The sequence below is a fragment of the Nanorana parkeri genome, unplaced genomic scaffold (assembly GCF_000935625.1).
Source record: "Nanorana parkeri isolate BGI_ZX_2015 unplaced genomic scaffold, ASM93562v1 scaffold1173, whole genome shotgun sequence".
Lineage (NCBI taxonomy): Eukaryota > Metazoa > Chordata > Amphibia > Anura > Dicroglossidae > Nanorana > Nanorana parkeri.
This window is the reverse complement of record NW_017307441.1, coordinates 68439-83689: the sequence shown is the minus strand read 5'-3', so window position 1 is coordinate 83689 and position 15251 is coordinate 68439.

The window sequence follows — 15251 nt, the reverse complement described above, 5'->3', positions numbered from 1 at the left end:
CGTTTGTCATGTATGTTTACTTGGGGCAATGCGTGGTTTGCCTGATGCATGTCGCAGCTGTGCAATGGACAGGGACATACAGCATACACATGTGTAGGGCGTACTTGACAATTTGACGTTCATCCAACGGTGTCCCAAAGGAGTATGGACATGTTGTTAATTTTGCATGTTTGGGCCTTGGATGGGGTTAATGGTAATTATTACGGGGTTACTTTTAGCATCCTCATGTGTGGTGCACATGGGGACTGGTCAGCATGTGTGTCAGCTACATGAGGAGATATGGATTTTTGTGTGCAAATTGGTTATTGCATCTGTACTCAACATGTAGCCCCAGCAATGGCTGAGCGAGTGGTCCATGAGGGTACCAGAACAGAGGTGTGGATGCTGCGAGTGGAGCCAGCTGCCGTCATTATCCTTCCGCTTGTCTGTTCGTTTAACGCATGCGCTGAACGAACGATGCGATTGTCATCGAACGATTACTCTACCCATGCTAGGTAGTCAAACGTCGTACGATCGTACAGTATTCACGGTCGCACACTGCCCATACACTGCGCGATTATCGTACGAAAAACCGATCGCATACGATTATCGTACGATAATCGTGCAGTGTATGGGCACCTTAAGCCAGGGAATGTTGCCCTTTTCAACCTCTCACTGACGTACACTGAGACATATAACCTGTCACAGTCTCCTCTTAATCGCCTCTTTTCTAAGGTGAATAAGTTCAAATTTTGAAGGCGATCTTCATATCTCAGGCCCTCCATCCCATTCATTAATTTTGTAGCCCTTCACTGAAGTCTCTCCAGCTCGAGGACGTCTTTCATAAGAGTTTGCAACAAGAACTGCACCGCATACTCCAGATGAGGCCGAACAAGTGATTTGTAAAGTGGTAGCATTACTCTTTTGTCCCTTGCTAGAATCCCTCTTTTAATGCATGCTAGTATCTTGTTTGCTTTGCTGGCTGCTGCTTGGCATTGCTTACTTTTGCCAAATCTGTGATCTATGAGCACCCCAAGGTCTTTTTCCATGCTTGACTTCTGTAATGTAGCACCCCCCAAGTAGTAGTTTGCACACATGTTCTTTGCTCTCATGTGCATAACCTTACATTTTTCAACATTAAAGGAGAACTATGAGGTGAGTGCTTTTCACTCACCTCATAGTTCTAGCCGACCTGTGACAATGAGACTGTCACAGGTCGGCTCAGTAGACCGGGAGGTGAGCGTACACATACCGGCGATCGCTCACCTCTCGATCCTGTCACGGCTCTCTGCCGTGACAGGGGAGGGGCTGGATTCCCCCCTCCCACTCCGATCCGCTAGCACTGACTGGCAGAACGGACGGGGAAGGGGCGGGTACAGCTGACTCTGCTTCTAGATAGGCAGAGCCAGCTGTCAGTCACGCAGCTGGGCGGATCCCGGCACAATTGTTGGGATCCGCTTCAGCTGCGGCGTCTCAGTATACCGCGAGCTACAGCTCGCGGTATACTGAGCCTAGGGTGATGGGAGGACGCTAGTTTGTGTCCTCGCATTACCCTAAGGAGAACTATGGGGAAAAGCCTTCACACCATAGCTCTCCTTTAAATTGCATTTCCCATCTTGGAGCTCATGGCTCAATATTATCTAGGTCTTGTTTAAGAGCAAATATGTCCTGTTCTGAATTTACTGCCCTACACAGTTTCGTATCATCCGCAAAAAACAAAATTGAACTATTTAGTCCAATCTCTATGTCGGGGTTGATGATGAACCCGGATTGTCCTAGAACTGAACCCTGGGGCACCCCACTCACAACCTTTGCCCAATAGGAAAATGTACCCATTTATTACTACCCTCTGGATCCGTTGCTGCAGCCAATTTTCCACCCATGTATTTACCATTTCATCCAACCTGATAGACCTTAGTTTATGAAGTAAATATTTGTGGGGTACTGTGTCGAATGCTTTAGCAAAGTCCAGATACACCACATTTACTGGTATTCCTCTGTCCAAATTAATATTGACTTCTTCAAAAAATGTTAATAGATTGGTCTGGCAAGAGTGGTCCTTCATGAAGCCATTTTGGTTACTACTTATGATACCAGTTTTATTCACAAATTCCTGCATGTAATCCCTTATCGTGTCTTTGAATATTTTGCACACTATTGATGCTAAGCTGACAGTTACCCGGTGTACATCTTTTCCCTTTTTGAATATTGGTACCACATTCGCTTTTCTCCAATCAGCCAGGACCATACCTGTCATAAAAGTGTCCATAGAAATTATATACAAGGGTCTGGCTATGACCTGGTTAAGTTCCTTTAGTCCCCTTGGATGTAACCCATCAGGTCCTGGGGATTTGTTTACATTTAAGTGTTCTAGCCTCTGGATTACTCTGCTCTCTGACAGCCAAGCAGATACATTAAAACCGGTACTACTATCCCTGCAGCTGATGCCCTTATCGATGCCCACATCCGACTCATCTGTAAGGACAGAAGAAAAGAATGCATTTAACGTGTTCGCTTTCTCCCTGTCACTGGTAGCTAACATCCTCTCATAATCCATTATGGGACCTATATGTTCCGCCCTTACCTTTTTGCTATTTATGTATTTAAATAATTTTTTGGGGGTTCCTTTTGCTTTCTGATGCTATGTGCTCTTTGTATTCTACCTTTGCTGCCGTGATAGCTTTTTTTACATCTTTTGCTGCATTCCTTGTAGTTTTTAAATGCTGATGTTGATCCATCTGTTTTATATATTTTTTAAAGGACTTATCCTTTCCTCCTATGTGTTGCTTTACTTTGCTAGTTAACCATCCTGGTTCAACTTTTGCTTTTTGTAATTTATTGGTTTGCACAGGCTAATTTTCTTATTTAAGATTTCCTTGACACTTTCCCATTTCTCCTCAGTGTTCATATTCAGGATGATTTCATCCCAATCTATGTCGCATAGTTGGCCTCTTAGTTTATTAAAGTTAGCCTTTCTAAAATTGAGTCTTTTTGTCTTACCTACATGACTCTGTTTCCTTGAGTTTACAGTCAACGTTATCATTCTGTGGTCAGTACTCCCTAGGTTGTCCCTGGCTTCCACATCTGTAATCACGTCTGTGTTATTTATAATTAATAGATCTAACAGTACGTTTTCCCTCTTCGGCGTTTCCACTAATTGTCCCATAAAATTATCTCAGGGAGTGTTCAAGAATTGACGGGCCCTTCTTGAATTTGCTGTTCCATTTGTCCAATCTATATCAGGATAATTAAAGTCCCCCATTATTATGATATTGCCTTGCCTTCTATCTGTGCCAATATATGAGTCTCCTCCTCCTCCCCTGCGTTTGGAGGCCTGTGGCATATTCCAACCAGTTGTTTCCCCTTCTTGTCTTTCTTTTCCATTTCTATCAATAGTAACTCAGCATTATCCCAGTTTTCCAGTGCTATTTCATCCCTTACATTCACTGTCCGGTCATTCCTAACATATATGCATACTCCTCCCTCTCTTTCCTATCCCTTCTAAATAGAGAATATCCATTGATAGTTGCTGCCAAGTTGAGCGGGCCATCTAGCCAGGTTTCTGTTGTTCCCAGTAGATCATATTCTTCTCTGAGTAGTAAGAGTTCTAGTTTAGGTGCAGTCCATCCCTGCTGTAGAGCCGGTAGCTGACTGAAAAGTCAGCCCAGTTCTCCATGAACCCAAACCGCTCCTTTTTACACCGGTTTACAGCCACTTGTTCCACTCTCTAAGCTCACTCTGCCTCTCTGGTGTGGCTCTTGGTACTGAAAGTATTTCTGAAATACCACCTTGGAGGTCCTTTTCTTTAGTGTCTCACCTAAGTCCCTGAAATCTTTCTTTAGGACACTCCATCTTCCTCTGGCTTTGTCATTGGTACCAGCATATATCATGATAGCTGGGTCTTCCCCAGCCCCACCCAATAATCTGTCCATTCCGATCCGCAATGTGCCGTACCCGAGCGCCCGGTAAACAACGTACTGTTCGGCGATAATGTGCTTTGTGACGGATTACCCTGTCTATCTAAAACAAAAAAGCATGGAAAGCGCTCCACTGTAGTATGGTCAACTCTCTTGGTCGTTGGTATGTTGGGGGATGGTGTGCATAAACTCTTCGAAAACCGGGAGAGGGACCCGGTAAATCACATTCATCAACACAGTACAAGGAAGAGTGCAACAACCTGAATAGATAATTATTGGGTATAGCATAACAATTAATAAATATGTGAATGCTGCACAGCCTGCTGTGACTAGCTGAATCGTTAGGGTTAAAAAGTAAATGTGTGACTTACGGTTATGTTGTCACAGGGGAGCAAACAGTATCCCTGCATGCACTTGACGAAGGTGGTCGATGTACTACCGATTAGGGAGTCCAGGGTATCCCCAGGGTATCCCCAGCCCGCGTCCTCGGCTGGCCTGGCCGAGCCGCGGCACTTGGAGAAAGGAGGAGAAGATCTTGCTCTGCAATAGAAAACCGCACTGTGCTGTGTGTCTGTGCGGCGTGTGTCGCAAACGTTGAGGGGTCAGACCCAGTAGGTGGATTGGTACCCGTGGGTCTGAACCAGTATGGGGGTTGAATTGGCAGTGCTAACCTATTGCCGGTCAAGATCTTCCTTCCCCCTCCTTTCTCCAAGTGCCGCGGCTCGGCCAGGCCCGCCGAGGACGCGGGCTGGGGATACCCTGGACTCCCTAATCAGTAGTACATCGACCACCTTCGTCAAGTGCATGCAGGGATACTGTTTGCTCCCCTGTGACAACATAACCGTAAGTCACACATTTACTTTTTAACCCTAACGATTCAGCTAGTCACAGCAGGCTGTGCAGCATTCACGTATTTATTAATTGTTATGCTATACCCAATAATTATCTATTCAGGTTGTTGCACTCTGCCTTGTACTGGATTACCCTGTCTGTCCTCCTAATTACAGAATCCCCTACCACCAGAATTTGTCTATCAGTGCTTGACCCCTTGCTATCCTCTATACTGGAACACTCACTCCCCTTGTAGCTAGGTGAGGTATTCTGCTCCAGTAATGCTAACCCTGAGCTGATATCTCCAACATCATGCAAGCGGGCGTATTTATTGTGGTGTAACAGCTCGGGACTAGCCTCTCTAACACTCTTCCCTGCCTTCTTACTGTTACCCAGCTACACACCTCTGGGTCCTGCTCCTCAATGTTACCACCCTCCTCTAAGCTGGCACCTGTTCGGTAAGGTCTAAACTCTTCTCAATGTTATTAATGCTCCTCAGCGTTGCCAGTCCGTACTCTAGATCCAGAATCTGGACTTCCAAAGTAACCACTTGCTCACATTTTGCGCAACAGTATTCACCCTGGAACAGTTGCTCAAGGAACGCGTACATTGAGCATGATGTGTACTGGGTTGCATTCATACCCACGGAGGTCATGTTAGTGATTAATGGGGATCTCAAGATTGTTTTTTATTTATCTATTTATTCCTTTTATTTGTTTTATTTCTTTTTATATGTTTTTTTGCTATTGCTCTATTAATCTCAGAATGCAGAATCCCCAACAGAGGAAAGTGGGTGTCTCACTCTTTATATCTAATTGATTAGCACATCTTATGTCAACAAAAGTCCAGATATCAGAACATTTTGGTATAACAGCTGATACTCAGGGAGAGGGTCCTGGTTAAATAATAGCACCACGCAATTACTATTCTGAGAAGGAAGCTAGTAATGGCAGTACCAATACTTTTCTCATGACAAGTATTCTTTAAGCATGGAATCAGGCAGAAAATTGATCTGTGCAATGTTTGTACAGAGGTCAATCCTAAGTACACTAATTTTGTAGCTCTATTGCGACCAAGAATTAACAATAGACAATCTTAGTCTACAAGGGAGATCTTTTGTTTAAATAAATGTTTACATTTTCCTTTGCACTACAGTGGGATATTGGACCATACTGTAAGTGTAAATCTACTTGTTGATTTAGCACAGTTTGAGATGTTTATTCTCTGTGTCTCAAAAGGCCTTTCCTTCTGAGTAGCTGAGAAGTACATTTCTCAATATTTTCTCATTTTTTGACAGGACAACAGGCAGGCTTTCCATTGAAGTGAATACACGTATGAGTACAACTTTGAAACTGACTGATTTCGGCCACAAGCTGGGCAGCGCCAGGAAAGCTGCAGAGTAAAAACCTTGGAACAGTGGTGTTATAGGTAAGTATTGGGGGAGGGCATAAAAAGATAAGTGCAAGTATACTTTTCTGTGGGAACATATGTTAGGTGTTTACTGCCTATGGCCCCAGCAGCCCAGCAGAAAGATTTTCCTCCACTCCAGGTCCATACGAGGCAGATGCTGCTCAACTAAGACTTGAGCCTACTGCTTCCCCTACAAAAGTGAGTTGTCCATTTGTTCTAATGGTAAGTAAATAAGTGAGTGATTTGTAATGTCTTCAATAATGCTTGAAATATTTAGCAGGATAGTTCTTGAGAATATATTTTTTTTTTTGTCAGGGTTTGAACTCACTGCCTAGGTAAGCTACTAAAAAACAGGCTGATGCCATATCTTGTGTCATATCTGAAGTAAGATTTACCTGTATGCCTGACTTATGAGGTTCTAAGTATCACACAAGATGGCCAAACCCAGTGTAACAACAACAAATCATGTTACAGATCAAAGAGCAACAATGCACAACTGTACAATCTTCCGAAGAATTCATTTTTTATAGGATTTCTGACATTTTGGAAAATCCCTGCAATGAGTAATTGCCTGTGGAGATAAGAGAGCTAACCATGTGTATGCTACATTCTCTCTTCGGCTGAGCTAGGAAGAAATCAGAGCATTGCTTGCTTGCATCATTTTTGGTTGGAGATTTGGATATCTTTGGCCAAAAATAGAAAATAAAAGTAGAAGGAAAGGTTTCACAATAATCTGCCTTTGAAACTTAACCTCCCTATTGCTCTGATATTCCCTACATACATTTTCTAATAAATTAAACTCTAATCTAACTTTTTTTTAAATGCGACATGAAAAGGTGATATAGATAGAGCTTTGCAGTCACATGACTGCAGTAGAAAAACTTTATAAAAAGGTATTTAGATTGTGATTTGTTGTGATGCATACAGGGAATATCAGAGCAATGTCCTCTTTCCTTCGGGAGGACACAAACTAGTGTCCTCCTGTCACCCTAAGCTCAGTATGAGGCGAGCTACAGCTAGCGGTATACTGAGACACCGCAGTACAACCTATATGCTAAAGATGGTCTGCACCTAAATGAAAGGGGGGCTGCTGTGCTAGGGAAGAGGTTCATGGGAGGGTTGGAGAAGTATTTAATCTAGGATTAGGAGGCAAAGATGGAATATAATGGGGCAGATATGTCAAACAGGGGTTGGGCTATAATGGATGGTGGAGCGGGGAAGATGGGGAGAGAGAAATCAAACTGGATAAGGAAATTCCCATGTTGCACACAAACATTGGAGATGATGGTACTGATTGTACTGCAGCAAAAAATACAGCAATTACAAGTATAAAATGTAAAAATGGCTTGAATTGTTTGTTTGCCAATGCCAGAAGTCTGCACAGCAAAATGGGAGAACTGGAAGCTTTGGTGCATGAAGAGAACTATGACATAATTGGTATTGCTGAATCTTGGCTTGGTTCTTCACATGATTGGGCTGTTAATATTCCTGGTTATACGAAGAGACAGGCTAAAACGAAAAGGTAGCGGGGTTTGTCTCTACGTGAGATGTGATCTTAAAGTGAGTGTGAAAGAGGACTTTGTTGATGGTGAGTGTGATGGTGCTGAGGCGTTATGGGTGGAGTTGTATACTGGTATGCATAATGCAAAGGTAATTGTTGGAGTTTGTAACATGCCCCCCAGCGTTACTGAAGTGATAGAGACTCATCTCCTTAAACAAATAGAAAGGGCTGCAAGGGCGGGGACAGTAGTATTAATTGGAGATTTTAATTATCCTGACATTGACTGGCATAATGGCACTGCTGGAACAGTAAAAGGGCGGACATTTATAAACTTATTACATGACAATTGTATGGTACAGTTTGTAGAAGCCCCAATTAGAAAAGATGCTCTGCTGGATCTGGTAATCTCAAACAATGCAGAGCTTATTAGAAATATTCATATAAAAGAACATTTGGGTAGCAGTGACCATAATATGATTTCATTTAGCTTAAGTTGTAAACAACATTCATATACTGGAAAAATAAAAACACTTAACTTCAGGAGAGCAAATTTTCCCATGCTGAGGGCTGCTCTTAAAGACTTAGAGTGGGAGGGAATATTTTTATCGAAAAACACTGAACAAAAATGGGAATGCTTCAAAACAATTGTTTGCAACCATATGGCAAAATATATTCCAGTAAGCAATAAGTTTAAAAGGCTAAAAGTAAAACCTATGTGGCTCACATCCAATGTTAAAAAAGCCATAAACAATAAGAAAAGGGTGTTTAAACAATATAAAAATGAAGGAACGCTGTCGTCATTTGAAAGCTACAAAGAATATAATAAAATATGTAAAAAGGAAATAAAGCCTGCATCATTCAAAACGAACGACAGGCTGGAAAAGATTGCAAGATTAACCCCAAAAAATTATTTAAATATATTAATAGTAAAAAAATCAGGTTGGAGCATGTAGGCCCCTTAAAAGATAACTCAGAGTTGGTAACTGGGGACAATGAGAAGGCAACTCTATTAAATACTTTCTTCAGCTCTGTGCACACCAAGGAACATGATATAACTCAAGTTCATAATGGGGATGACAACTTCATTGCCTCTACTGAACCGCAATGGTTGACTATTGATATGGTCCAGAAACAGATAGACAAAATTAAGGTGAACAAAGCACCTGGACCAGACGGCTTACACCCACATGTCCACGGCAGAGAGCCGGTAGGTGTTCGCTCACTTCCCGATCTGCTGAGGCGACCTGTGACAGTCTCATTATCACAGGTCGCCTAGAACTATGAGGTGAGTGAAAAACACTCACCTCAAAGTTCTCCTTTGTGGAGAATTGTAAGCAAAAGCAATGGAAAAAGGTTTTACAAAATATAATGTTTGCAGTGCTCTGCCCCTTAATTCATACACCTTCAATGACAACATATAAAGTGTCCACTTTGGTGTACCTCACTAGGTCAAAAATAAAACTTCAATGTGTTGCACTAAAGTTCAGTGTATTACACCAGGGGGTCTCTTTACAACTCCAATTCCAAAAAAGTTGGGACACTGCGTAAAATCTACATGACAACAGAATGCAATGATTTGTAAATTTCATAAACCCATATTTTATTCACAATAAAAAACATATCAAATGTTTAAACTGAGAAAATGTACCATTTTAAGAAAAAAAATAAGGTCATTTTAGAATTGATGGCAGCAACATGTCTCAAAATATTTGGGATAGAGCAACAAAAAGCTGGCAAAGTAAGTGGTACTAATAAGGAAGAGCTGGAAGAACATTTTACAACTAATTAGAGTAATTAGTAACAGGTCAGTAACATGATTGGGTATAAATAGAGCATCTTAGATAGTCAGAGTGTATCCGAAGTAAAGATGGGCAGAGGTTCACCAATCTGTGAAAAGCTGAGTCTAAAGATTGTCAGTACATAATATCAACAAAGATTCCAAGAATCTGGAGAAATCTTTGTGCTCAAGGGACAAGGCCGAAATGCTATATGGCATGCCTGTGATCTTCGGACCCTCAGATGGCTCTGCATTAAAAACAGTAATGATTCTGTGATGGACATCACTGCATGGGCTCAGGAATGCTTCCAAAAATCACTGTCTGTGAACAGAGTTCGCTGTGCCATCCAAAAATGTAAGTTAAAGCTCTATCATGCAAAGAAGAAGCCATGTCTGAACATGATCCATAAGCACCGCCGTCTTCTCTGGGCTAAAGCTCATTTAAAATGATCTATTGCAAAGTGGAAAACTGTTCTGTGGTCAGGCGAATCAAAGTTTGACATTCTTTTTGACAACCATGGGTGCCGCATTCTGCGGACGAAAGAGGAGAGGGACCTTTCCGACTTATCAGCACTCAGTACAAAAGCCTGCATCTCTGATGGTATGGGAGTAGATTAGTGCATATGGAATGGGCAGCTTGCACATCTGGAAAGGCACCATCAATGCTTTAAAATATATCCAGGTTTAAGAGCAGCATATGCTCCCATCCGGACGACGTCTGCCTTGCATATTTCAGCAGGACAATGCGAAACTGCATACTGCATCTATGACAACAGCGTGGCTTTGTAGTAGACAATGAAAAATTGGAATTGCAGTCCCTTGATACAGCGCTACCACGAGGGTGAGGGTGATTGGGTATGGGTTTTTTGCGCTAGGTGTGCAGCTTCTTGGAATGCGGACCGGGGTGTCCGACGTTTGTCAAGGCGAAAAATGGGGATAGAAGCGCTACTACCATAAGTAATTGGATTTATGCAAAATGTATCCAATTACTTATGGTAGTAGCGCTTCTATTTCTATCCCCATTTTTTTGGCTTTGTAGTAGAAGAGGCCAGGTGCTTAACTGACCTGCCTGCAGTGCAGACCTTTCACCAATTGAAAATCTTTGGCGCATCTTGAAACTAAAACGGCAACAAAGAAAACACAGGACTGTTACGCAGTTACAAATCCTATATCAGGCAAGAATGGGACAACATTCCTCTCCCAAAACTCCAACAACTGATCTCCTCAGTTCCCAGACATTTACAGAGTGTTGTTAAAAGAAGAGTTGATGCCACACCGTGGTAAACATGGCCCTGTCCCAACTTTGAGACGTGTTGCTGCCATCGATTCCAATATTACCTTATTTTTTTTTCTTAAAATGGTAAATGTTTTCAGTTTAAATATTTGATATGTTTTCTATTTTCTAAATATATCTAATTATAAATACAAAATATTGTTTTTTGAGATTTGCAAATCATTACATTCTGTTTTTATGTAGATCTTACATGGCGTGCCAACTTTTTGGGAATTGGGGTTGTATAAAAAAATTGCATACCTATTTCTCTAGAAAAACTGTATGTTTCATGCAAATTAATCAGCTGTTGTGAGAATAGGGCAAAAGAATGAGAAAAGCAACAACTTCTGCAGTATGCAATTTCAGTCACCTGATGGCAGTGTTTATAAGTTATGTTATATATCTATGGTATTTACTCTGTTGTATTGAATAAGGTAGAGAATAAAGCTGTGGCTTCCTTCCTGTTTTAAGCCATGTGCAGCATGCATATCAGACTGTGTGCTTGTGTTTCTCTGTGAAGCTGTGCAAGGCGTTCCAACACTTCTGCCCTGTTAGATAAGGCAGTGCAATGTGGTAAAGTGGGTCAGGTTGCCGTATGCATGGGCAGTTTTACTAGGCAACAATATTATAAATTACCAGAGTTAAGGTGAAAACTGAAACAAGAGAACACTCTAAAACTAAGGGATGTAAAGCTGTTTCACTATACAAGAATGTTTTAAGTGAAACTAAACTCAGGAGTTAATTCTTAAAATGTAATTCAAGTGCCCTAAGTATTAACAAAAATGTAGCTTATTTGTGTATCACTCAGCTGGAGATCCTCAAATCATCTCTGAATTGGTGCCGACATTCTCCTTCCTTCGTGAGTGTGGCTACTTTTGGTCCCCATGGGTCTTGTAAGGTAGCCACCGATCCAAGCTAATTTCCTAAATTGTATTAAGATTGTAGTCCATCACGGGAGCGAGCTTGGATTGGTGGCTACTTTACAACACACACAGGGCCATGGGGAACAAAAGTAGCCACCCTCCAGAAGGAAGGACAGTGTCAGCACCAATTCAGAGATGATTTGAGGATCTACAGCTCAGTGATACATAAATAAGATACATTTTTGTTAATAGCGTATTTGAATGCATTTTTTAAAGATTTAACTCTTGTGTTTAGTGTCACTATAAAAGAGCATTTGTTTCCATGGATTGCCATCTGCACCATTTAGGCCACCCTGATACAGCATCATTTTATTCAGGTGTTCCAATCACCTCCAAGGCCACAGGTGTAAAAAATCAAGCACCTAGGCATGCAGACTGCTTCTACAAACATTTGTGAAAAAATGGGTTGCTCTCAGGAGCTCAGTGAATTCAAGCGTGATACCGTGATAGGTTGCCATCTGTGCAATAAGTCCATCCGTGAAATTTCCTTGCTACTCAATATTCCACGATCAACTGTTAGTGGTATCATAACAAAGTGGAAGCAACTGGGAACAACAGCAACTCAGCAACGAAGTGGTAGGCCCGTAAAATTACAGAGCGTGGTCAGCGCATCCAAAAACGCACAGTGCACAGAAGTCGCCAAGTGTCTGCAGAGTCAATAGTTATTGACCTCCAAACTTCATGTGGCCTTCAGATTGGCACAACAACAGTGCGTAGAGAGCTTCATGGAATGTGTTTCCATAGCCGAGCAGATGCATCCAAGCCTTACATCACCAAGTGCAATGCAAAGTGTCAGATGCAGTGGTGTAAAGCACGCCGCCACTGGACTCTAGAGAAGTGGAGACGTGTTCTCTGGAGTGATCAATCACGCTTCTCTGTCTGGCAATCCAATGGACGTGTCTGGGTTTGGCAGTTGCCAGGAGAATAGTACTTTCCTGACTGCATTGTGCCAAGTGTAAAATTTGGTGGAGGGGCAATTATGGTGTGGGGTTGTTTTTCAGGAGTTGGGCATGGCACTTTAGTTCCAGGGAAGGGAACTCTTAAGGCATCAGCATACCAAGACATTTTGGAAAATGTCATGCTCCCAACTTTGTGGGAACAGTTTGGGGATGGCCCCTTCCTGTTCCAACATGACTGCGCACCAGTGCACAAAGCAAGGTCCATAAAGACATGGATGAGCGAGTTTGTGGTGGAGGAAATTGACTGGCCTGCACAGAGTCCTGACCTCAACCCGATAGAACACCTTTGGGATGAATTAGAGCGTAGACTGCGAGCCAGGCCTTCTCGCCCAACATCAGTACCTGACCTCACAAATGCACTTCTGGAAGAATGGCCAAACATTTCCATAGACACACTCCTAAATCTTGTGGACAGCCTTACAAGAAAAGTTGAAGACGTTATAGCTGCAATGGGTGAGCCAAATAAATATTGAACCCTACGGACTCAGAATGGGATGCCATTAAAGTTCATATGAATGTAAATGCAGGCATCCCAATACTTTTGGCAATATAGTGTATGTATCTTCAACAAATAAAGCAACTGTGTGCTGTTTGGTCTGTGTTCCTCTAGTTTTAAAAGTCCCTTTTAGTAAGAGGGCACACAGGTGCTTTATTTGTTTCTGCATCATGCATTGGTGTATACCTAGCCTAATATTCCCACTAGGTATTATAATAGGTTTCTTATTTTTGCAGTTTATGATTTCATCAGCAAATTATTCATGTTAGAGCTCATGCACCTCAAGTGTGCATTGATTTCCACTTATGTTCTACCTCACTGTACTATGAGTAATTGTAACACTGTCTATTTTGTTATATGTCTTGTTAGTATTGTTATCAATAAGGTGTTAAGGTGAGTAAGTGGGTGTTGGTGATCGTGTTTGCTGCTGGAACCTGTCAAATACCTCCAAGTAAAATAATGAATGGTATTACTAAACCTAGAAGCAGCAGCTAAAAAATACAGGCATTTTCACCTAAAAATAGTCGGTTTATTTAATTTCATATTACTCTATAACATACAAGAGTGATGACGGATAAAGAACAAGGGTCTTATTCACTAAGCTGCTGAAGGTTGTACATCAGCTCCCTTAGGTTCAGCCGAACATGCTCAGCATGTGCAGTTGAGCTGAAGTGAAGAAGCCGTTCGACTCAGCTGATCCAACATCTGGATTGGCTTAGCCAAACCTCCGGCAGTTCACTCGCTGCTGTTCGTCCCTATTCTCATAATGGCCGAACTGCAGTGAATGAATAGCCGAATGCCTCCGAGCAGCATTCGGCTCTGAGGTATATAGCAGAAAAAAAAGACATGTTAATAAAAGAAAAAAAATGGCATGGGGTCCCCCTCCCGATCCATACCAGATCCTTTAAGTCTGGTAAGAAAGTTGGGGGGGACAGCCCAGTTAAAAATGTAAAAAAGAGTGTGGGGTTCCCTCCCAAAACTATACCAGGCCCTTTAGGTAATTATACCAGGCCAAAAATAGGGGGGAAAAAGTGGGGTACCCCCTAAAATTCCAAACCAGGCCCTTAATCCGGGCAACAGCCTGCAGGGCAGGAAAGGGGGAGGGGCGAGTGAGCGCCCCCCCGCCAAACCAGGCCGCATGCCCTTGGCACTGGGAGGGTGCTTTTACAGGGTCCTGATCTCCTGTAAAGCAATCTGTTTTTGGTGCATAGTTTGTATTTGTTGCTCACATTTCTGTTTTTGTGGAATGTCCTGTAGTAACAACTAATTGCTTGTCACTGGCAGTGTAAAACACTTTTGTTGGCCCATAAGCAGCTGAACTTGTGATCCCATGCCATCTGTGCTCCAGTGTACCAGGGTATATGTCTTCTCCTCTTTGAGATCATTTCCTTGATACATTTTAAAGTTCTCTCTATCTGTCCATTTGACAATGAAGAGTTAGGACTGAAGATGGTGAGCTGAAAAACGTAGGCTTTAGTTCACCCTTCCACTTCAACTGAAGCTGAGGACCATTGTCTGACACAATCTATTCTGGAATTCCAAGCCTAAAAAAAATGTAACTACATATTAAGGTGTTCTTCAGCTAAAAACCATTAACTTTGGGGTCTTTCATTTGTTTATATTATTATTATTATACAGGATTTATATAGCACCAACAATTTGCTCAGCGCTTTACAAAGTAGTGGAGACAGTACAGTTACAATACAATTTACAGTACAATACAGTTTCAGAACAATACGGTTGAGAGGGCCATGCTCGTGAGAGCTTACAATCTAGTAGGAGGGGCAAGTGATACAAAAGGTAATAATTGTTTGGGTTGAGTTATTGGAGGAAGTAAAAGCCAGTTATGTTGAGATCTCTGAAGAGATGTTTTTTTAGGGATCGCCTGAAGGTGGGCAGCGTAGGAGATAGGCGGACAGATTGAGGTAAGGAGTTCCAGAGGATGGGGGACACTCTGGAGAAGTCCCGGAGGCGAGCATGGGAGGAGGTAATGAGAGAGCTAGAGAGCAGGAGGTCTTGACAGGAACGGAGAGGACGGTCTGGATGATATTTTGAGATGAGATCAGTGCTGTAGGTTGGGGCGGAGTTGTAGATGGCTTTGTATGTTGTCGTTAGTATTTTTAATTTTATTTGTTGGGCAAGTGGGAGCCAGTGGAGGGATTGGCTCCCATATATAGATCGGAAG